The 16,215-nt window shown below is 40.6% G+C and overlaps 1 protein-coding gene across 5 annotated transcripts in view; it reads right to left on the bottom strand.

Annotated features, from left to right (window-relative positions):
• tlr2 (toll-like receptor 2) overlaps window positions 1-16,013 on the bottom strand; it is a 67,600-nt gene extending 51,587 nt beyond the window's left edge. For 4 of the 5 annotated variants that reach the window (XM_043700155.1, XM_043700149.1, XM_043700162.1 and 1 more), the window contains exons 1-2: window positions 15,889-16,013; window positions 15,452-15,679 (exon numbers count right to left, since the gene is read on the bottom strand). The gene's annotated coding sequence lies outside the window, so the exon portion shown is untranslated. The remainder of the gene's footprint in view (window positions 1-15,451; window positions 15,680-15,888) is intronic. The other variant, XM_043700176.1, reaches the window with a different exon arrangement.
• Between the last annotated feature and the right edge of the window lie 202 nt (window positions 16,014-16,215).

Below are 16,215 nucleotides of genomic sequence, written 5' to 3'. Positions count from 1 at the left end.
GCACCTTTCCACAATCTGTTTCCCCATCTGTTTCTCCACATCTCTGCTGCTATTGGGGGGGCTATAGTAAACACCCAACAAGGTGACTGCACCTTTCCTATTTCTGACTTCAGCCCATACTACCTCCAAAGGCAGATCCCCCTTGAACTGCCTTTCTGCAGCCGTTATACTATTTCTAATTAGCAACGCCACCCCCCTCCATTTTTACCAACCTCCCTAATGCTACTGTAACATCTGTAACCAGGAACTTCCAACAACCATTCCTGTCCCTCTTCTATCCACGTTTCCGTGATGGCCACAACATCGTAGTCCCAGGTACCGATCCACGCCTTAAGTTCACCCACCTTATTTCTGATACTCCTTGCGTTGAAGTATACACACTTGAGCCCATTCATGTGTCCGCAAGTATTCCCTGTCAGTGCTACCTTCTTCACAGCCTCCCTACATTCTTGGACATCCTGACAAACAGCTAGCCTACTTGCTAGCTGTTTGCCTTCCTGAAACGCTGCAGTCCTTATGCTAAAGGTAGACCCACAATTCCCTTAGGGAGAAAATCCCATGATTTTAATCCAGCGACAACGAAAGAACAGCAATATGATTCCAAATCAGGTCAATGAGCGACTTGGATGGGAACTTGCAGGTGGTGGTATTCTCATGTATCTGCTACGCTTGTCCTTCTAGGTGCAAGTGCTCATGCATGCGATAGTGCTGTCCAACGATCTTTAGTGAATTTCCGGAATACATCTTGTAGATAATACACACTGCTGCTACTCAGCGTCAGTGCTATAGGGAATGGATGTGGATGTGGTGCCAATTAAGCAGACATCTTTGTCCTGGATGGTATCAAGTTTCTTGAGTGTTGTTGGAGCTGCACCCATCCACGCAGGTGGAGAGTATCACACTCTTGATTTGTATCTTGTAGATGGTGGACAGGTTTTGAGGAGTTAGGTGGTGCGTTACTTGTCACAGAATCCCTAGCCTCTGAACTACTCTGACAGCCAGTGTTTATGTGGCGAATCCAGGTGAGTTGCTAGTCAATGGTAATCCCCAAGGATGTTGATAATAGGGGATTCAGTGATGGCAACACTGTTAAATTTCAAGTAGCAGTGGTTAGATTGTCTCTTATTGGAGATGGTCATTGCCTGGCTTTTATGTTGTGCAAATGTTACTTGCCACTCATGAGCGTAAGGAGATGTGATTGGTATTTTTCAATGAAAATCTGGAATTAAGAGTCAAATGATGACCATCAATCCATTGTCGGTTGTTAGGAAAAGCCCATCTGGTTCACTGATATCGTTTGGGAAAAGGAAACTGCCATCCTCACCTGGTCTGGCCTATATGTGACTCCAGACCCACAACAATGTGGTTGATTCTTAACTTCCCTCTTGGATGAGGGATAAATGCTGGGCTAGCCAATGATGCCATCATCCAATGAACGAATATAAAAATCACTGAACATCCCCACTTCTGACCTTATGATGAAGGAAAGGTCAGAGGGGAAGACTATCATAAGACCATAAGACATAAGAGTGGAAACAAGGCCATTCAGCCCATCGAGTCCACTCCACCATTCAAGCATGGTTAATAGGCGTTTCAATTCCACTGACCCGCACTCTCCCCGTATCCCTTAATTCCTTGCGAGATCAAGAATTTATCTCTGCCTTGAAGATATTTAACGTCCCGGCCTCCACAGCACTCCATGGCAATGAATTCCACAGACCCACTACTTCTGGCTGAACAAATGTCTCCTCATTTCCTTTTTAAATTGAACCCCTCTAATTCTAAGGCTGTGCCCACGGGTCCTAGTCTCCCCACCTGTTGGAAACAACTTCCCAGCATCCACCCTTTCTAAGCCATGCATTACCTTGTAAGTTTCTATTAGATTCCCCTCTCAACCTTCTAAACTCTAATGAACACAATCCCAGGATCCTCAGCCGATCATCGTATGTTAGGCCGACCATTCCAGGGATCATCCGTGTGAATCTCCCCTGGACACGCTCCAGTGCCAGTATGTCTTTCCTGAGGTGTGGGGCCCACAACTGGACCCAGTATTCAAAATGGGGCCTAACTAGAGCTTTATAAAGTCTCTGAAACACATCACTGCTTTTATGTGCCAACCCTCTTGAGATAAATGACAACATTATACTTGCTTTCTTAACCATGGACTCAACCTACAAGTCAACCTTTAGAGACTCCTGGACTAGCACTCCCAGATCCCTTTGTATTTTGACTTTATGAATTTTCTCACCATTTAGAAAGTAGTCCTTGCCTATATTCTTTTTTCTGAAGTGCAGGACCTCACATTTGCTCACATTGAATTTCATCAGCCATTTCCTGGACCATTCTCCTAAACTGTCTAAATCTTTCTGCAGCCTCCCCACCTCCTCAGTATTACCTGCCTGTCCACCTAACTTCAGATCATCAGTGAACTTCACCAGAATGGCCCCAGTCCCTACATCCAGATCATTAATATATAATGTGAACAGCTGCTGCCCCAATACTGAACACTGCGGGACACCACTTGTCACCAGCTGCCATTCCGAAAAAGAACCTTTTGTCCCAACTCTCTGCCTTCTGTCAGACAGCCAATCCTCAATCCATGCCAGTAGCTCACCTCGAACACCATGGGCTCTCACCTTACTCAGCAGCCTCCCGTGAGGCACCTTATCAAAGGCCTTTTGGAAGTCTAGGTAAATAACATCCACTGGGTTTCCTTGGTCTAACCTACTTGTTACCTCTTCAAAGAATTCTAACAGGTTTGTCAGGCAAAACCTCCCCTTATTAAATCCATGCTGACTTGTTCTAATCCGACCCTGCACTTCCAAGAATTTAGAAACCACATCCTTCGCAATGCATTCTAGAATTTTATCTATAATCGAGGTTAGGCTAATCGGCCTATAATTTTCCATCTTTTGTCTTGATCCTTCCTTGAACAAGGGAGTTCCAACAGCACTTTTCCAATCATATGGGATTTGCCCTGACTCCAGTGAGTTTTGAAAGATCACAGTCAGCGCCTCCGCTATTTCCTTAGCCACTTCCCTCAGAACTCTAGGATGGAGCCCATCGGGGCCAGGAGATTTATCAATGTTACGACCTTTTATCTTTTCTAGCACTTTCTCTTTTGTAGTGGCTACCATACTCAACTCTGCACCCTGACTCTCCTTAATTTGTTGGGATATTACTCATGTCTTCCACTGGGAAAACTGACACAAAGTACTTATTAAGTTCTTCAGCTATTTCCTTGTCTCCCATCACTAGCCTTCCAGCATCACTTTGGAGTGGCCCAATGTCTACTTTTGTCTCTCGTTTGTTTCTTATGTATTGAAAAAAACTTTTACTATCATTTCTAATATTACTGGCTAGCTTACCTTCATATTTGATCTGCTACTTCCTTATTTCTCTCCTTGTTATCGTCTGTTTGTTTTTGTAGTCTTCCCAATCTTCTGATTTCCCAGTGCTCTTGGCCACTTTATAGGCTCTCTCTTTTTCTGTGATACCTTTCCCGACTTCCTTTGTCACTCATGGCTGTCTAATCCCCCCACCCTGGATAATCTTTCTTTCCTTTCGGATGAACCTCTGTACTGTGTCCTCCATTACACCCAGAAACTCCTGCCATTGTTGCTCGACTGTTTTCCCCTCTAGGCTCTGCTTCCAGTTGATTTTCCTCAGTTCCTCCCTTGTAATTACCTTTACTTAACTGGAACACCATCACATCTGATTTTGCTTTCGCTCTTTCAAACTGCAGACTGAACTCTACTATGTTATGATGGCTCTCTCCAAAGTGTTCCCTTACTTTAAGATCTTTTATAAAGTCTGGCTCATTATATCGCACTAAGCCCAGAATAACCTGCTCCCTTGTGGACTCCATCACAATCTGTTCCAAAAAGCCATCCTGTAAGCATTCCATGAATTCCCTTTCTTTAGATCCACCGGCAACATTATTCACCCAGTCCACATGCATACTGAGGTCCCCCATGATCATCGTTGGGATCTCAATTGGGTTTTCTGGTTGCCAGTTTCAAGACCAGCTCTAAAATTGTGACAGGTATGCATCAGACAGCTAGTTGGCAGGATCTTCTCTTCAGTCATTTTCATTTGATCTATTTCCCACAATAAGCAAGGCAATATTCACACAGAAATTGGCCCATAGAGTCACAGAGCCATAGAGCCTTCACAAGATATTCTAATGCCAAATGTTTATCAATCTACATAGAATTTAACATTCTTCCCTTTCAAGCAACTAATTACATTTTGGGAGCACTTACATTATACAACTGTTAAAAATCACACAACACCAGGTTATAGTCCAACAGGTTTAATTGGAAGCACACTAGCTTTCGGAGCGACGCTCCTTCATCATCGGCATTTCCAAATCATTATACAACTGAAATTTCATTTTGAGGCAATGTTCTTATCTTCATAATTTAGGTGTTTTTTTGTAAGCATTTTAGACTTATTGCCTCTCATTCTGTCAAATGGAATAGTCATAACAATCTAACAAAATCTACCATTTGTAACATTGTTGATTCTTGAAGATATTTATCATATTGATCTTTAACTATCACAAATTCAGGAATTTCTCAAACTGGGCCTATAAATAAAGATTTATGTGGTCAGTAGTAGATTGACAGCATCTAAGAAAACTGCCTACAAAGATTGCGATGTTGATTTCATATTTCCTGGCCATTTATTTGAAACTAGCCCTATGTCAAGGGAAAGTTCAGGCTTCCACCACCAGCGAGCAGTGTAAACAACTAATCAGATTGAAAAATTCTCACAGATAGTAAACTGTAAAGCCAAAAACATGACTACCCTTTGCTTGATAATATAATGTTGGAAATGTGTTGCTGGAAAAGCGCAGCAGGTCAGGCAGCATCTAGGGAACAGGAGAATCAACGTTTCGGGCATAAGCCCTTCTTCAGGCTTATGCCTGAAACGTCGATTCTCCTGTTCCCTGGATGCTGCCTGACCTGCTGCGCTTTTCCAGCAACACATTTCCAGCTCTGATCTCCAGCATCTGCAGACCTCACTTTCTCCTCCTTGATAATATAATGTTACGGTGAGTGAAATGAAGGTTGGGACATATACGGGGCCAAAGTAGAAGCTAACAAAAACTTTCTAAATATGCAGAATTTTCATCATCATGGAGAAGTGAGACATTTAACAAATATAAAATTAGTTTTTTCAAAATTAATGAAGCTGTCAACATTAATTGTGCACTTTGTAATCCACTTAAAAACAGTTTCACCTCATTCAGCAAAGTGTAAACTTTCCAGGAATTTTTACAGAGAGACTAAATATATTACTCAAAACTCCCACTGATGTAATGTAGCTTTCTATATGTTAGATGGTACAGCATATATCACAGAGATTCATGTTCTTATTGAGACAGATATCTACAAGATTATTAGCAACTAACCATACTTATTATTATGATATCTGAGACAGTAGATGACGTCTGTATAATTTTCAATCAACTTGTTTGGACATGCTGTTACAACACTCCTCCAGGACAGGGGGACTGTGTTCTGGCCCAGGTGTAGGATGTTAAAACTGTGTCACAGGTTGTCTAAGTCTGGGTTATATGCTGTTTACCTTTATAAGTATTAAATTATAAGGTGGTTACCCTGACACTATACATAACCAATTATCTCTCTCTAAAGGAGAGAGATGCCTGACAATTGAACTGCATAATAGGTGACCATCTGGCTGTACAGAAAGTGAGATGGAGACCTTTTCCACTTGAATTTCACATGCCATGATTTCACCTCCCTGTCTTAAAAATATTGTGCCTTTCTGAGATCTGTGAAATAATACATTCCCATTCTTCCCTTTGGAGGAATAGTAAACCTATTCAGATAAATAAATAGGATACACATCGGCACATTATCTTGATACATTAAGATAATGCTTTGGTGGATGTATAATAACACAATGGATCTGGTCCATCTATGCCAAGACTCAGCTATGTAGTTTCATTCTGTAGCATGCTGCATCTCATTGTGGACAGATCTGCTTCATGTACGAAAGATGTCTGGAACACTATCTGGAATCATTGTTCCAGTATCAGTCATACATGGCAGATTGGATGTGTCGTCTCTGATCTAAAAGGGTGATCCAAACTTTAAAAGCATTCTCTAGTTCTGTACTCAACCACAAGAGGAAAGGAAAAATCCTTTCCACACTCCCTTAAAAGCATTCAGGATCTTATAAATGTTATCAAATTACCCTTTGCTCTTAGCTTCAACAAAAACAAGCCCATCCTGTTCATGTATTCCTCATACGCCAAACAGCAAACTTCTTTGGACTGCTTCTAATGTCAGCATGTTTTTCCTTAGATAAGGGGCCCAAACCTGTTTACAGAATTTCAGGTGTGGTTTGGCTGGTGCCTTGTACCACTACTACTCCTCCATTCCCTTTGAATGGAAGTGCATTTCAGATATCAAACTAAACCTCCTCCGAACAGTTTATGAAGACAGGAGCATACAAATATGAGCAAAAGTAAGTTATTCAGCCCTTCCTGCCCAGTCTATCATCATTGCTGATCTATTGGTTTTGAATTACTCAATTTCATTGATTTGGTTAACCTTTGATTTTCTTGTCCAATAAAAATCTCTGTCTTCAGTTTACTCAATGACCCCACCTCCACTGCACTCTGAGGCAGTGTGTTCCAAAGTCACCTGAGCCAATGAGAGAAAAAAAAATGCACTTTGAAAACATACTCTTGGATCTTCATACCTATGGCCTTCTCCCCATAGCCCTTGACACTCTTACTGAGTGATAATTGGTCTGGCTCAACCTTGAATATATTTAACAGTCAGCCTCAACAGTTGTTCCAAACAGTGTGCCAAAGAGTTCCACAGATTTACCACCCATTAGGAGAAATGTCTGTCCAAAATTGGCAACTCCTCATTGTGAAATGATGTATTCTGATCCTAGACATTCCAGCATCTACCCTGTCAGGTCCTTTAAGAATCTTACATGTTTCAATAAAGTCTTCTCTCATCTGTTTGAACTCCAATAATAAAGATCCAAACTATTCAATTTCTCCCCATAAGAAAATCCTTACATAACTGGAAACAACCTAATCACCCCTCTCTGGATTGATTCCAATGCCAGCATATCTTTCTAAGATTTCAGGTGAGATTTGGCTAGTGCTTTGTACAGTTTTAGCAGAACCTCACTGTTTTTAATCCTCTGTTCTCTTTGAAATGAAGGTACAAATCCATTTATCTTTCCTTTTACCAGTTGGATTTAGATGGCAGTTTTTTCTGTGATTCATGAACAAGGACACCCAAATCCCTCTTGCTGTAGCCTTCTGTAGTCTTTCTTCATTAAGTAACGTCCAGCTTCTCTATTCTTCCTGTCAAAGTGCATAGCTTCACATTTTCTCATGTTACATTCCATCTGTTAAGTTTTGATCGATTTGCCTAACCTGTCTATATCACTCTGTAGACTCTGGGTCATCCTCACTAGTTGCTTTCGCAGCTATTTTTGTGTCATCCGCAAACGTGGAAAACCTCTCACAGTGGACCTCAATAACTACAAGGTCAACCTGCAAAGATTCAAGGGCATGTTTTCAAAGTGCAATTTGTTTCACTCATTGGGTAGTCTGACTTTGGCAATAGTACATCCACTTTCCTCATTTAAGTCATTAACATATATTTATTGTAGATAATTGTAGTCCAAGCACTGATCCCTATGGCACACCACTGGTTGCAGGTTGCCATCCTGAAAATATCCTCTTTATCCCAACTCTATCCTCTATTAGTTAGCTAATCCTCCATCTGTGCTCAGACGCTACTCCAACACAATGAATAGGCTTTATTTTATTTTATTAATGAGCGTTATGTGTGGTACTTTATTGAATGCTTTTGGAAATCCAAATATATTCTACTCACAGGTTCCCCCTTTATATGTTCTTCTCGTTAACCCCTCAAAGAATTCTAATAAATTTGTCAGGTATGATTTCCCGTTCATGAAACCCCACACACTCTGCTTAATCATATTAAGCATTTTAAAATTCTCTTATCACGTCCTTTTCCCCCAATGACAGTTATTGAGCTAGCTGGCAGGCAAGATTTTTTTTGTCTCCCTTTTAGAATTACATTAGCAGTTTTCCAACCTTTTAGGACTTTTCCAGAACCTAACGATTCTTGGAAGATTAAAGCCATTGCATCCATTATCCCTGCAGCTCCTTCTTTTACAATCCATCAGATCCAGAGGCCAAGTTGATCTTTAGAGCCGTTAGTTTCCCTATTATGTTTATCTAGTGATTCTTACTGTGATTATTTCCTCCCTCCTTTAACTCCTAGATTACTTAGCGTTTTTGGAGTGTTTTTCCGATCTTCTTTATTACCAATAATCTTTATTGCATTATATATTTTTCCTCTCAATTTGATATCATCCTTAACCTCCCTGGTTATCCATAGTCCTTTATCCCCTTTCTAGAATTCTTCCACACTGGGATATATCTTTACTGTGAGTCATTAATTTCTTTAAAATCTCTGCTAAGGTTCCTCAAACTTCTTTTCTACTAAACACCATTTCCAATCCACTCCAGCCAGTTCCGCCTCTTTCCTTTGTATTAGCCATATTTAAATCGGGAGTGTGGCACTGGAAAAGCACAGCAGGTCAGGCAGTATCCGAAGGGCAGGAGAATTGACGTTTTGGGCAAGAGCCCTTCATCAGGAATATCGATTCTCCTGCCCCTCGGATGCTACCTGACCTGCTGTGCTTTTCCAGCGCCACACTCTCGACTTTGACCTCCAGTACCTGCAGCCCTCACTTTCGTCTTACCCGTTTTTAAGTTTAGCACAGACTCAAACTGAACTCTAAATTCTTCTACATTATTACCGTTGTTCCCCAGGGGAATTTGTATTTTGAGATTATTTATTAAACTTGCTTCATTACACATATCAGATCCAAAATGGTCTGATCCTAGTTGGATTAACATGAAACTGTCCTGTGTACAATCAATGACTTCTTCCTCATAGATATGTTTGCCAATTTGATTTTCTCCAATCTCCATGACTATTAAAGTCACCAATGTGCTGTCTTTTTCACATAGCCTCATAATGCCCTGACTTATCCCCTGTCTGACAGAACATCTACTGTTCGGGGGCTTACAGATGACTTCCATCTTGCTCTTCCCTTTAGGTCTTACCTCCACTGATAGAGTCATAGAGATGTACAGCATGGAAATGGATCCTTCGGTCCAATACGTCCATGCCAACCTGATATCCTAAATAAATCTAGACCCATTTGCCAGCACTTGGCCCATACCCCTTTAAACTCTTCCTATTCATATACCCATCCAGATGCCTTTTAAATGTTGCAATTGTACCAGCCTCCACCACTTCCTCTGACAGCTCATTCCATACACACATCACCCTCTGCAAGGGCTTTTGTCCGAAACGTCGATTTTACTGCTCCTCGGATGCTGCCTGAACTGCCGTGCTCTTCCAGCACCACTAATCCAGAATGAAAAGGTTACCCCTTAGGTCCCTTTTAAATCTTTCCCCTTTCACCTTAACCTATGCCCCTCCACCCTAGGGATAACATCTTGCCTATTTATCCTATCCATACCCCTCATGATTTTATAAACCTCTATAAGGTCACCCCTCAGCCTCCAACACTCCAGGGAAAACAGCCCCAGCATATTCAGCCTCTCCCTGTAGCTCAAATCCTCCAACCCTGGCAACAACATTGTAAATCTGTTCTGAACCCTTTCAAGTTTCACAACATCCTCCCTAAAGCAGGGAGACCAGAATTGCACACAGTATTCTAAAAGGGGCCTAGCCAATATCCAGCACAGTGCCAACATGACCTCCCAACTCTTATACTCAATACTCTGACCAATAAAAGCAAGCATACCAAATGCCTTCACTATCCTATCTACCTGCAACTCTACTTTCAAAGATCTATGAACCTGCTCTCCAAGGCCTCTTTGTTCAGCAACAGTCCCTAGGACCTTACCATTAAATGTATAAGTCTTCCCTGATTTGCCTTTCCAAACTGCAGAATTTCACATTTATCTAAATTCGATTCCATCTGCCACTCCTCGGCCCATCTGATCAAGATCCTGTTGTACTCTGAGGTAATCTGCTTCATGGATTCTACATCATCCAATCCTAGGTCATGTCTTACTATTTTACTTACTCCATCTCATACTAACTGCTGGGTGATCCATGGTCAGAAGTGGCACAATACGGACACCCATCACCATAAATGTGACTGCAGTCACAGAAATAGCTGGGCTGATCCAGCTTTAAACTGAGGTCATAAGTTAGCACAATGAGGGGTTACCCCAAGATAACAGGGTCTACTTTGAACAAAGAATCTTACAAATTAATTTACAGAGTTCTGTAGAAAGAACAGCTGCAGAGATCTGTAGGAGATAATTTGATAAGAAAACAGGCAGTTTGAAGTTTGTAGCAAGCATTAATTAAAAAGAAAAAGTATGATCCCACAATAACAAAGATAAGTGATAAGGATTATTAATTAATGAATTCTAATATTAGGTCTCACCACAAAGCTTTATTGGAACTGATAGTATAACTTTTATTATAATTAGTAAAAATTAATATTCCTTTTGCATGTCCAGTAATAAGGATAGTAAACTCTATCTCCGAATTTAAAAGGTCCTTAAGCGATAGGCAAGTGTAACACGGGGAGAAAGTAACTGCTCACAACTCACTAGCTAAAGAATGTGAACAGTAGGTGTTACAATAAAACTTTACATAATATTAATTCTAATGTAAAGTTAATTCTATGAATCCTCAAGTAATTAGTAAGAATTAAACTCATTTTGTATCTCTTGTGATTAGGGCAGTAGGAAATATATGATGAGTAACAAAATGGGATAGATAGCATTGGTTAGGCCACTGTTGGAATATTGCATGCAGTTCTGGTCTCCTTCTTATCGGAAAGATGTTCGCAGAGGATGGTACGTGTATGGAATGAGCTGCCAGAGGAAGTGGTGGAGACTGGTACAATTGCAACATTTAAAAGGCATTTCGATGGGTATATGAATAGGAAGGGTTTGGAGGGATATGGGCCGGGTGCTGGCAGGTTGGACCAGATTGGGTTGGGATATCTGGTCGGCATGGATGGGTTGGACTGAAAGGTCTGTTTCCATGCTGTACATCTCTATGTCTCTATTTGCTGCTTTTCTTATGCTTGTACAGGCACTTACCCCTTCCACACCCACTGTGGGGTGTCATTATCAAAATGGTTGTTCTGCAGAGGCTGCCATATCCATGTGCTTTGTATACCTACATTCTCACCCTCCTGGACCCTCACCCCTCCACTGCAAATTAATTTAAAGCCCTCTTTGTAAGTTACTTTTGTATTGTGGAGTAGGCATCTTCCATATGTCTTATGTTTTGGTAGAATCTGTTCTAGCACTACATGGATCTTTGTGGTCATCTTTATTCTTCTCAATTCATTCTTTTCCAAAACGATAAAAAGTTGGGCTGCCTGTGTTCCTTTATCATCCATCTGTTGATCTATGAAGTGACAATTCACTCTTCCTTCAAATAGCTGAACTTCAGACAGAAAGACTGGAGTGCCGATCCATGTTCAGATATTCGGTTTCCATCCTCACTGTGCAGTTAAACATTGCCAGTGTACACTGGATCTGTAATGCAATGATTTGAAGGGTTTTTTTGGCTTTTCTCTCTTTGTTGCTGATTTAGAAGTTGCGGCTTTATTTCTCCTTTTCTTTTTATGCTTGTCATTGAGACAAAATATCTCAGCAGAACCTGAATGTGGCATTCTTGGGAAAATGGAGCATCGAGCGACGTCATGTATGCCTTTTCCTGCTTTCATGCCATTTCTGTTTTGTAATCAATACCAATACCTTCAAGTTTATTAACACCTAACTGTGTACTCTAATATGACATCTCAGACTTGTGTATAAAAGTCAGGGTTATATGCTTACTTATATTACTATTACATTATATACCTAGTTGTCTGTTTGACTGACTGGCTGGCTGTCCAATTATCTAACAGAGTAGTTGCACACAGAATAAGATGGAAACCTCTTAGACTAGAGTGTCACATGTTGTGTTGTAATCTATCTAACTTAAAGGAAACACCACCCATCAGTTCAGTGATGTTTAATTAATTTCAGACTGGAAGATACAGGAGACAATTAAGCTTACCAAGTCTGCTCTGCCATTCAATCATGGCAGATAGGTTTCTCATTCCTATTCTCCTAACTTTTCTCCCTGTAAACCTGGATCTCCTTACTAATCAAGAACCCGTCTGTCTGCCTTAAATACACTCAATGACCTGACTGCCACAGAGATTCACCACCCCTTGGCTGAAGAAATTACACCCCATCTCAATTGTAAAGCATCATCCTTTCACTCCGAAGCTATGTTCTCAGGTCAAAGTGCCTTACTAGGGAAACAGCTTCTCCACCTCCACACTATCCAGGTCCCTCAGTATCCTGTAAGTTTGAATCAGATCCCTCCTCATCCTTCTAAACTCCATTGAGTACAAACCCAGACTCCTCAACATCTCCTCATATGACAAGCCCTTCATCCATGGAATCATTAGCGGCGGCATAGTGGCTCAGTGGTTAGCACTGCTGCCTCACCAGGCACCCAGGTTTGATTCCAGCCTCCAGCGACTGGCTGCTTGGGTTACCTCTGCATGTTCCAGTTTCTTCCACACAGTACAAAGATGTGCAGGTTAGGTGGATTGGCCTTATTAAATTTCTCATGGTGTCCAGGGATGTGCAAGCTATGTGGGTTAGCCATGGGAAATGTATAGGGTAGGTGGGGTAGGTCTGGATAGAATTTTCTTTGGAGAGTTGATGTGGACTTGATGGGCTGAATGGCCTGCTTTCACAGTGTCGAGATTCTATGATAAACTTGTAAACGGTCGTTGGACACCTTCCAAGGCCAGCACATCCTCCCTTAGATATGGAGCCTAAAACTGCTCACAATAATCCAAATTAGGTCTGACCAGAGTCTTATACAGCCTGGGCAGTACATCTCTGCTCTAGCATTTTAGTCCTCTCGAAATGAATGCTAACATTGTATTTGCCTTTCTAACTGCCAACTGAACCTGCGTGTTAACCTGAAGAGAATCCTGATTTAGGACTCAAGTTCCTTTATGCTTCAGATTTCTTAAGCCTTTCCCAATTTAGAAATTAATCCATGCCTATATTATTCCTACTGAAGTATATAAATACATATTTTCCCACATTGTATTATATCTGCCACATATTGCACCTATTGTCTATTACACATTGTCACAAAGCTGTTCCTTTTTTTTTAGAAGCTGTTCCTTGGCTCAATGAGACACTGTCCTTGATTTTTTTCAGAGGGGTAATAAACCAGGCTGGGCTCAGATCAGTCTGGTTTGGTACAGAGATGAAACGGATTTTGAGAGGCCTTTAGTTTATATGCAAACAGATGAGACTTCAAGCCAAAGTGGTCATGTTTTAGAAGTGACCTGTATAATTAAAGGGAAGTGGTCAGCTCTTCTAGCTGAGCTTAACAGTTTAGCTCAGCCCTGAACTAGTTAGGAGTTCAACAGTGAATTGTGTGGAAACTCTCTCTCTCTTCAGCCCTTCTAACTTCAACCCATAAGCATGTGTTCCATTTGTACCAGTTTTTAAGGGGGGTTGCTTATTGGGACTGTTGTGTATATTTGGAAAAGCATAATTAAGTCTAGTTTGGACAGACTGAGTTCTGTAGGGATTCTTAATTCTGTTCTTTGTGTTTCATTGTGTAATCTTGTGAATACATTTTTGTCTGTTTTTAACCTGGTCGTCAACCTCACTAACTTACTCTGGGTAATTTTCACTGTACACTTACTGAAACAAATTGCAAAGTTATAGTCTGGGCTGCCTGCTTAAGAATGTTGTGAGTGGTCTAGTCTAGTCCATAACAACATCACCAAATCCAGAATTACTTATTCCCTAATGGGCGTTGCCACAAACATTCCAAAAATTCCTTTTCTTGAGATCTGCTACCAATCTAATTTTCTCAGTCCACTTGCATATTGAAGTCTCCCATGATTATTATAATATGTTTCTTACAAGCCTTTTCCATCTCCTGATTTATTTTCTGCCCCACATCCTGGCTACTGCTAGGAGCCCTATACACAAGTCCCACCAGAGTCTTGTTTCCTTCTGTGGTTTCTCAACTCTGCTCACACAGATTCTAAGCTTTCCAATCCTGTATCACTTCTTGCTATCAACTTCATTTCATTTTTCACTAAGAAGACAATCCCGCCCCCTCTGCCAGCTGCCTGTCCTTTTGATAGGATGCAAATCCTCCAATATTTAGTTCCCAACCAGGATTCCCTTGCAGCCACAACAGTGATAACCACAACATTGTATCTGCCAGTTTCACTCCGCACTTCAATTTACCACTTAAATATGCACATTTAAGTACAACACCCTCAGTCCAGCATTGGGAAGGGGGTGGGGTGGTGGGGGTTATCTGCTGTGCTTGAAATTAGATTCCTGACCCTTTCCATTCTCTGTCCTATCGTTTGTTCAGGAAACTTTAATAATCTTATCTGCCCCCTCTCCCCCTTAAACTAGCTTAAGGTCCTTGTGACCTTGATAAACCTCGATTTATACCATTAGACATCCGCATTATTTCAAATGTTAAGATACAAAGCTTTTAAGTTTGTTATGTTACTGAGTTTCCCTAAACTTTTATGGTTCCTTGGTACAACGTGACATTCACACATTCTGTCCCTTCCTTTATTTTCTGGAACAATCAACCTCATCACTAAGCTTCAAACTACCTTCTCCTTTGCTTTTGATTTTATGATAGTCCATGCAACAGAACACCACCCCACACCCGCTGCCCGCCTCTCACAGCCCCTGCAACCCCTCCTAAACCCCTCCCCAGCCCTACCTGATTCCCGCACTATGTACATTCCAGCCCTAATCTGCAGTCCCAGTTATGCAACATCAACCATGCACTTTGTGAAAAAGTGCAGAACTGCAATTTATGTTTTCCACATTAAACTGCAACAAGCAAATTCTGGAATTTGCTGCAAGTCTCAGTAGAGTAACAATGACAAACACTGACAGCTTTGCGATCATAACTAACACAAATAACAAGCCAGAACTGTAATCCATCTCCCTGGTAACAGTTTGAATAATTGTAACTTTAGCACAGATTTATACATGGCCTGTGTTCAGCACTGAGGTTAAAGAAAAGACAGGAAAATAAACACCTTTCAAATTATTAACCAGAAGTTACATAAATCTTTATAAGAACAATGGTTTAACTATAAATTTCAAATGATTAATCTCTAATTTGTACATTCCCAATAGACAGAACTGAATTACTATTACATTTCAACAACTTACAGACTTAAATACTGTTACCTAATCAGTGTACTTTTGTTTTACAACCAAAAGTAAAGCTCATTAGAATCACATTGAAGAAAAAACACTTCAATTGCTCACCCACAGATTTCTTGTTTTTCAAATATTGACCAATATTAATTTTTCATATTAAAAGTTCCCTTGCAGTATTCCATACAAACTATTTCCAGATGAAAGTTACCAAAGCATTCACAATAACCATTTAACCTTCGGTGAATGTTCAGACGATTCTGACTCAGTATCTCCTCTTTATAAAGAAATTTTATTTGGTGGCGCGAATCCAAGATCAACTTCTCCAGTTCTACATTCCTACAATTCAAAAGCTAAAATTAAAACCAAGCAGAATCTTTACTACAACCAAGCAGATCTCGATTAGCACAATATTAGATTCAATCCAGACCCCTGTGTTACCAAACCCAGCAAACAATTAATAGGATATGGTGCAAGGACGGCAAAGAAACATATTTTGAACTAAGTCTATTGAGGTCATTTCTGTTAGCCCAAATGTTAATACTCACTGAGACTTGAGGAACAGAAGCAGTAAAGTCTGGCCAACATGGATGCACATGAATGTAGATTTAAACTGGAACTGGAAATAAACTGGCTGCAAATACGGAAGTCGCATTATTAAAAGGAAGAATTACTAATAGATGCTATTGTGAAATATTTGTGTTAGCATTGGAAAATGGCCAACTTTCAAAATAGGCACAATTTTTGTTAGGTGAAGCATTTTAAAATTGTTGTTTTCTTTAATTCCAGATTGACCTGAAGGAAAAAGCATTATTCCAGACAAGAAACACAATCTTGAAAATAAAATACCAATTTATGTTGGAATGGAATGCTAG

Source organism: Chiloscyllium plagiosum, chromosome 1 (genome assembly GCF_004010195.1).
Source record: "Chiloscyllium plagiosum isolate BGI_BamShark_2017 chromosome 1, ASM401019v2, whole genome shotgun sequence".
Classification (NCBI taxonomy): domain Eukaryota; kingdom Metazoa; phylum Chordata; class Chondrichthyes; order Orectolobiformes; family Hemiscylliidae; genus Chiloscyllium; species Chiloscyllium plagiosum.
The sequence above is the reverse complement of the archived record's forward strand: the minus strand, read 5'-3'. Positions and strand labels throughout refer to the sequence as shown.